Source organism: Piliocolobus tephrosceles, chromosome 8 (genome assembly GCF_002776525.5).
Source record: "Piliocolobus tephrosceles isolate RC106 chromosome 8, ASM277652v3, whole genome shotgun sequence".
Taxonomy (NCBI): Eukaryota; Metazoa; Chordata; class Mammalia; order Primates; family Cercopithecidae; genus Piliocolobus; species Piliocolobus tephrosceles.
Window position 1 is genome coordinate 123,600,758 of NC_045441.1, and position 8,720 is coordinate 123,609,477.

Below are 8,720 nucleotides of genomic sequence, written 5' to 3' on the forward strand. Positions count from 1 at the left end.
CTCCTTTGTTTTTTTAGTTGTTTCTTATTACACCAAGCACCCGTGAGGTGCCATATTTCCCTACGGTCTATATCCCTTTGCTTGACCTGCAGATATAAAGTCATCCTTCAGTTCACTATTTTATGTTGTCTATTAAGGTCACTATAATGCATGAATTAAGAGTTGCCAGAAGCCTCAATATGAGCACCACAATAATGCCAGTACTTTCTACATTGTATCATAGCCCTCCTGGCAGAAGTAAGTTGGCAATTTAGTTTCTGCTCTTCATGAGGGATGGGGATGGATTATAGTTATCAATAAATATGTGATTAATTAATTGACTGACTACCTCTTAATCCTTTTAAGACAAGCTAGGTCCTGGTCCTGCTACTAACTTGCTAGTATTCTTGGGCAAGTCATTTAATTTTGTGGGCTCTCAGTTCCACAACTGTAAAATGATTCATGATCCCAAAGGTCCCTTGCACCTTTAAATTACTAAGAAATATATACATATATATACATATACACATATTATATATACATATGCGTATATATAATATATACTATACATGTGCATATATAAAATATATATATAATATATACATATACATATGCATATATAATATATACACATATAATATATACATATACATATATAATATATATATAGATTTATTTCACCATGTTTATTGAAACTAGCCATAGAAGAAGACTCCTTCAACTTGGCCAATACTCTAATATTTAATATATAGAGGGTACAAATAAAACCAATTTGTGGAAAGAAAAATATTGGTAGCTCCACAGCATAGGGTCAAGTAAAGGCAAATGCCCTGAACATCTTCCAGAGTCCAGGGTGGAGTGGATCATCTAACTAGGCTGACCATGGCCTTTTAGTGCCTGCATCAACATTAATAGACTGTAAAGAGACTTTTACAAGTTGATTCAAGCATAGTCGCATGTGGGGAAACTAGGAATTCAGAAAGTCAATAGAAGTTATTGGCAATGTTTCCGTTTTCTTCCTCCCTTTTTCAAAACCCAAGAGGGCCCAGAAGGGGACTAGTAAACAGATATTTGATGGCCTACTGTGTCTTTAGGGCAATATCTATCCCGTCTTTCCACTCATCTTTCCTATTCTCATACCTCCTTTTCAGTCTCTTTTCTTTCCTTCATTTAGTCATTGACTCCTCATTTATCAAGTATTCATGAAGATGGATAAGAGGTGGCTTCTGATGATACAGTGAATACATTAAGACAAATGTCTGTTACCTGACACAGGATGGGGGATACAGGAAGGAATTACTGACAGTCTACCAAAGCCTCCCCCAACTAGAAACACAGACATCCCCATCTGATGGGGTGGTGGTGAGCAAGAATATAGTCACTCAGCTGTCCACCACTTACGTGGGTGACCATACTCTTATGTCTTCCCTCTATTGGACTCACAGGATATTGGCACCCCAGGTACAAAGCCACGATCATCCTCTGGGAGAGCTTAGCTGGGGCCCCTGGCTGGGGAGCTGCTGGTGCTGGTATCCACGTGCAGGAGCTACAAAAGGCTGGGACAATGTGGTCTCAGAGCTTTGGTTTCTTGAGCAAGGATTACAGGTAAATTCCTTTTTCTCGTTTTTTCTAGAACTCTCTTTAGTGTGCTGTAGTAGAAAAAAAAAAAAAAAAGACAAAGCTTTGGAGGCAAGATCTATGTCCAGATCTCAGCCCTACTACCTACAGAGTGCCGCCTTGGGCGAGTTACTTCATCTCCCTGAACCTCAGTTGCCTCATGAGTGAACTCCCAAATCAGGGGGTGCTTGTGAAAAATGTGAGGTAATTCATGCACAGTTCTTTGTCACATGGTGGGTGTTCGGTAAGTGGTGGCTATTGTGACTACAATGGTTGCTAGATCTCCCACCACATAGCATTGGTCCTGCTGCCTTTTATTGTCTCTAGCAAAATTAATAGAGTCTAGAGAGACTTTAGAAACCCTCCCTCCCAAATCGATTCAAGTACACCCTCATATGGAGGAACCAGACATCTATAAAGTTAACAGAAGTTATTGTGCTTTTTTTTTTTCCCCCACACACTTTCTCCCTTTTCCAGAAAATCAGAGGGGCAGGAGGGAAATGTGAAGTGGATGCATGATGACTGTCAGGGCGACACTAGAGAGCCTGAGCAGCTTTGTTTATTTTATCTGTAACAGAAGGAGTTGGTTCTTCTTAGCTGGGACAGTCTAAGAGTCAGTAGGATAACAGGCTACTCCAAATCTCCAGTTTCCTCTGCACACCAGTCATGGCCAGAGGGATGACGCCTTCAGGAACCTCTTATCCTCTGCTCCATGGATGTGTAGTATCCCTGAGAAGGAATGGTATCGGTCATTTTCCTGGTCCCTGTCTCTGTCTCTTTGTCTTCTCCTGTAGGACTCCATGTGGTTGATGTGGAAAAGGATGCAATTAGGGAAGATTTGCATGGTTCTTGAAGATCTCTCCCACTCTAAACTAAGCCCCTGGACACACTGGGTCACTTTGCATTTCTTTATTTCCTCCCCAACTTTCATCGCCATCTGATTTGTTTGTTTATTTGTTTACCACTTTTCTCTCTTCACTAGAACATCAACTCCATGAGAGCAAAGACCTCCTTGTCACAACCACAACTGTGAACTCCAGTGTCTAGAGGGAGGCCAAGCACAGAGCAGGCATGGAGTAAATATTTGCTAAGTGGGTGTGTAAATGAAGCGATGTGAACCTCATGCCCACACACAGGAGCTGGAGCCACAGGAAGCCAGCACTTCTAGACTGGGGCAACAGCTGATAGTGGAGGCAAACACCTGGCTCATGAGTGGCCATGGAGAGGCCATACAGCACAACCCCTTTTGAACTGCAGTTAAATGACTTTGGCATCCACAGTTGAGCATCAAGCAAATCAGATAAACTAGTCGCTTAGCTGCAGTCATCCCTATGGGTTGTTGGCTAGTTGGATTTTTCCCCTTTTGTCTTTTTTAGGCAGATCTGGTGTCCTGAGAGTAGAGTCACCATAAGGCAGAGGAAAGAGATGCAAATAAAGTGGGTAGATCTCAGGAAAGGAAATGATCTCAGTGGTCTCAGATGCTGCCCATAACAGGGTCCAATTGAGCTGAGTGTATGGGAGGCTGGTGGAAGAGGAGTAAGGCAAAAGACCCCTATGGGCACTGAAAATAAGAAAATAGATGCCCACCCAAATAGATGACCAGTATCGGGGCTTTCTCCACCCCTGCCAGAGTCGGCCTCTCATGCAACAGTCTTCCATCTCACTTCCCACTGTTTTACTGAGACACGGCTTCTTCCTGCCTTGCCATATCCTACCTGCTTTTCATTATTTCCAGATGACTTGATGTAATTCCCAAGTAGCCCTTTTAGGTTCTATTTTTCACCTTAACCAACCTGGAACCCCATCCTGCCCGCGCCCTCACTAGACACAGAGAGGATGAAGACAGGGAGGGCATCATCTACATTACACATCCCACGTGGCTGCAGCCGCACCTTCCAGTGGCTTTTGGAACAACCGCAGAGATCTGCAGGTGTGAGGGGTGGCAGGTGTCCTCAGGAAACTGAAGGAGAGGAGGGCTTCTGGGCCCTTCAATCTGGCTTGCTCAAATGTCATCTAGTTTTGCCCCATTGATTTTAACTGCAGATGGGACTATGTTTGCCCATTCATTAGAAAGTCTTCATTTTCCTTCTTCGCATTTATGTTTTAATCTGCCCCGCCCTTGGCTGTAGAAGTGAACCACTCTGTCCATGGCTCCGTAGCTGGGGGCTCAGTATTTTCCTTCCTGAGTGCAGGCAGAGGCCCAAGTGCCCTTGGGTTGTCCAAGATAGAATTGCTCACAAATCTGCTTTGTTATTGATGTTTGACCAGTGAACGTACAGAGATGCAATTGTAGCCGAAAGAATGTGGGATTTGGAGAGATCGCGTTGGGTCTCACGTTCCTCAGGCCTGTGGTGAGGGTGAAAGAAACCCACCCCCTTTCCCAGGCTACCTGCTGCTCATTGTGTCCCTGTCTATCTGAACTGAGGATTTTAAAAGAGGATGAAAAGCAGATCAAAACAAAATTTCCCCAAAACCATCGACACAAAAGTAGGAGTTACAGGACTCCAGTCAGCTGGACCAGAGAAGAAAAGCGGAGCAATGACTCCACCAAGTGGTGTGTCTGTGAGTGAGAGCTTGGCTGCTGGTTTTTCATTAACATTATTATCCTTAGAGTTATGGAGCTTCAACCTGATGTAGGTTCATTGGAGCATAGGGTTAATGGGGCCGGCTAAACCAGAAGGAAGCATCAAACAACTGTGCTAGGAAGGGTGGCAAGCCAGAGAATGAGGATAGAGCAGCAGAAATGAATTCTCTCTGGAGGGAAAACAATAAATACGGTATTGTTTAGTCAGTGACAGCAGGAAATGTTTTGAAAATGCCATTCTTATGCTGCCTGCATCAGAATCACCTGGAGAGCTTGGCAAAGGTGCAGATTCCTGGGCCAACCTCAGCCCTAATCAGAATCTCTGGGGCTGGTGACTGGAAATTTGTATTTTGAACAAGTGCCCTAGGTGAATTCTAAGGTACTTTAAAGTTTGGGGCCAGAAAGTGGGAAGCCAGTAAGTGAAGTGCATGAAGTCTCATTTACCCCCTCTGTGAAAAAGGAAGTAGAGGCAATGGACGGGAGGAAGAATATTCATGTTTAAAAGAGTTGGAAATGTTGGGCCGGGCGTGGTGGCTCATGCCTGTAATTCCAGCACTTTGGGAGGTCGAGGCGGGTGGATCACCTGAGGTCAGGAGTTTAAGACCAGCCTGGCCAACATGGTGAAATTCTGTCTCTACAAAAAAATACAAAAATTAGTCGGGCACGGTGGCTTGCACCTGTAATCCCAGCTACACAGGAGGGTGAAGGAGCAAAATCGCTTGAACCCGGGAGGCAGAGGTTGCAGTGAGCTTAGATTGTGCCACTGCACTCCAGCTTGGGTGACAGAGTGAGATTTCATCTCAAAAATAAATAAATAAAAAGATAAAAATGTGAAGGGAAAGAGAATCGTTTATATGAGACTGGGATACACACAGGACTATCTGGGCAGCCACCAGCCAGGCAGCCAGCCTCGCCAAGGGGCTTCTCTCTGGCGCTCTCTTCCTTCTCCCAGTTAGGTTAGGCTCCACTGGGCAGGGTTTTCTCTCTACGCCCTCTCTGGGCTGCGTGTCGATGTCCAGGTGCCCCCCATCTGTCCCGATGGAGGGTAGAGGGTGTCTAATCACTGGTTGCTGTTGAGTGAGTCACCTGGTGGAGAATGCCTGGCCCAGGAGTTGAAGGGTGGGGTGTTGGTCTTGGTTCTGCCATCACCGGGGTGGGCATCTTTGGAGTCTCTGGGTCTCTATTCCCTCGTCTTCAGGAGGAGGAAATTGAGCTAAAGGATCTAGTGACTCTAGCAGCATCCCAGGACTCTTCTCTCTCCTCTGGGGCCCTGACCTGGAGCTCACCTGGTCTGCTCACCCTGAGGGTTTGGCTTCAGTGTGGGGTCAGGGATCTCTAACCCCCCACAGGCCTATGAGGGAAACTTTGAGCCTGGTGCCACTGATGAAAGAGGCTCCGTTACATGGAAGACTTTAGCTAAGAACCCAGCTGCCCCATGAATGGTAGGGTTCAAGTTTCATGGAAAGGATTTTGTCAGAAATTCCAGAGAGAGGTGTGACGGTGCCAATGAACTGGAACAAACCTTTAGGACCGAAGCCTTGGCATACCCGGGGAACATGTCAGGGAAACTTCCAGCCCCAGCCCCCTTCTTTTCTCTCTCAGGGGAAATGCCACCAGGACAGGAAGTCACAGGAAATAGTGACTATACTAAATATTGTACACTTTAAACTGATGAATTTCATATTTAGTGAATCGAGTGAATTATATTTTAATTGTTAAAATCTTTAAATAGTTATCATAGGCGAAAACAAAGAAGTCACCAGAGGCTCTTAGGGATAGAAGGAGATGGAAAAATGTTTATCTTATCACTTGATTTAATATATTGGATAATTAGGATTCAGATGAAACCCAAGTGCTGAGTTCTAGAAGAGCAAGTCAGATAATGAAAACTCCACCCGTATCCATGTCGAGAGAGAGGGTGGTGGGGTCTGAGGGGAAGCACTGCCCGGCTGACCTCAGCTCCAGCCCTCCAGGGTGACCCCAGCTCTAGCCCACCTGGGACTCCCCTTTCTGTCTAACCCAGCTCCTTGTTCCTTCAGACAAATGGCTGCCAGGGGCTCTAAATCCCACACCAACCCAGAGCCCCTTGTGGAAAAATCCTTCTTCCCTTTTGATCAGCTGGGGCTGGGTGGGAATTTTCCAAAAGGAACTTTTCCTCAGAAACCCTGGGGCGGGGTTGGAATCTAAGTACAAACGTCTTAGGGGAAAAAAAAAAATCCATCCTGCCAGAGTGTAGATTTCCATGGTGATGACAGCAGAGACCGAGGTTGAGGTGAAGAGTTGGTGGGACCCTTTCTCTTATCTCAGATCTGAGTAACGTCCCCACTCCCAGAGACTCTTCCTCCATGGTCCTCTTGCCCCTCCTGGGATGGGAATGAAATCCAGCCCCAGACCTTCCATGAAATCGGGTCTAAGGCTGGGGTACTGGAGATGGGAGTCTGAGTGGCCACTTCCCTGAGGGCTTAAACACAGCCCTTTTTGGTGCTGCTATCCAAATTACGCCGAGGAGGCCGGGTGTGGTGGCTCTTACCTGTAATCCCAGCACTTTGGGAGGCTGAGGCAGGCAGATCATGAGGTCAGGAGTTCGAGACCAGCCTGGCCAACATGGTGAAACCCCGTCTCTACTAAAAATACAAAAATTAGCTGGGTGTAGTGGTGGGTGCCTGTAATCCCAACTACTCAGGAAACTGAGGCAGAAGAATCACTTGAACCTGGGAGGTGGAGGTTGCAGTGAGCTGAGATTGTACCACTGCACTCCAGCCTGGGTGACAGAGTGAGACTCCATCTCACAAACAACAACAACAACAACAAAGAATTTACAGGGGAATGGAGCTGGTGGAAATCATATGCATTGCCTATTGCAACTCATCCCTCCATCCACATTCCATTCTCAGATGAACGCACTGAAGCCCACGAGGTGAAGGATCTTTGCTCAAGATCACCCAGGGTGTCAGGGCTGGAAGGACACAGAGCTGGCCATCTGGCATAGGGCACCTCGGAGGCCAGTCTAGGCTCTTCCACGGCTTCTAGGGACCCAGCCCCGCTGAGCAGGTGAACCTCAGAGTGTGGCATGGGGCCGGCGGGAGGAGAGGAAAGTAGTGCCATCTTGGATGTCCCACAAACTCTACTCACCAGAGGCCCATTAAGGAAGTACCTGTGGAGTGCCAGGCTTGGATTGCCCAAGTGAGGGACACAGCCTGAGCCAAGGCACAGGGGATGTGGAGGCCCTGGCATGGTGGAGGAACGGCAAGTCCACAGTTTGACTCTGTGAGGGAAGAGAGCAGGTAGTGAGGCTCAGCTGGAGGCTTGAACTCAGCTGTGAGGGATTTGGGCTGAAGAACTTGGCAGCCACTGTAGGCCTTGAAGGGGAAGTGATTAAAGGAGCTGGTGCAGTGGGCAGATTAGATCAGAGCTGCTCTGGCTGGGACAGCTATCAGTAGGACAGCGTAGCCTTCCAGTGAAAACTGACACAGGTCTGGATCAGGTGATGGGAGGGGGAATCCAGGGAAGCGCAGAAGCAAGAGCACTTGGAAGACAGGTCAGTCGATGGTCAAGGGCGGGGTAGTGAGAGAGAAGGACTCCCAGGCTTCTCAACTAGGCAAATGGGGAAATGGTGATGTCATGAAGCAAGATGATGGGAGGGACAGGGGATTTCACAGCTGGGGTTTGCTCTCTCCTCCAGATCTGGTTCCTGCCTTGCAGGGCTTGGAGTGCATTTTCCAAATGTGGTTCCCATGCCACTTCCGTCAGACTCAGAACCACCTGGCCTACTTGTTAAAGATGCAGATTCCTAAGGCCCACTCAGAATCTCTGGGAATAAAAGGCTGGAGCCCTGGGATTTGAGACACCTGGTCTTAAACTTTGATACTGGGAACATTGGAAGAAAAGCAGGTTTCAGATTGGAAGAAGAGCAGGAAGATAGTGAGTTTGGTTTTAGAGTTGCAGATGTCTCATGGGCAGTTAGCTATTAAAAGCTAGAGCTCGGAAAAGCCACTGGGTTAGGATGGATAGAGATTCAAGATTGTAACGGGAGAAATAATTTGAAATTGCATGCGATTTGTCACTTTTGTCTTCGTGAGTCTGTGACCTTTACACAAAGTCTGCCCTAGGCAGTCATATATCTGGGAAGAGATTAGAACCTGTTAGAGAAAGATTGCCTAGAAAAAGGCCAGGTTGGTATTCAACTTTTGACATTCAAAATACGATTATGTGGCAGGACAATGGTCTTCAAACCAGGATATTATCCTGAGAGGAGTCACTGAATTCCTTCAGTTCCCTCTTCCTCAATTAGCTCATCAACAGGAAGGCCCCCTACCCTGTCTTAAGGCTCCCGTGGTGAAAATGTAGATGAAGGTAGCTGTGGCATTAGAAGAAACCCTGCTCCCTCCAAGGGAAAAAGAAGGTGAAGTTAAGGGGTGTGGGGTGGGGTCTGGGGGTAAGAATTCTCCTGCCAGGGACAGTTAAGATGGGGCTCCATCATCCAAGGACCTCCCCAGGACCAAGCTAGACAGCTGGGGGTTCAAGATCAGAGGCCATAAAG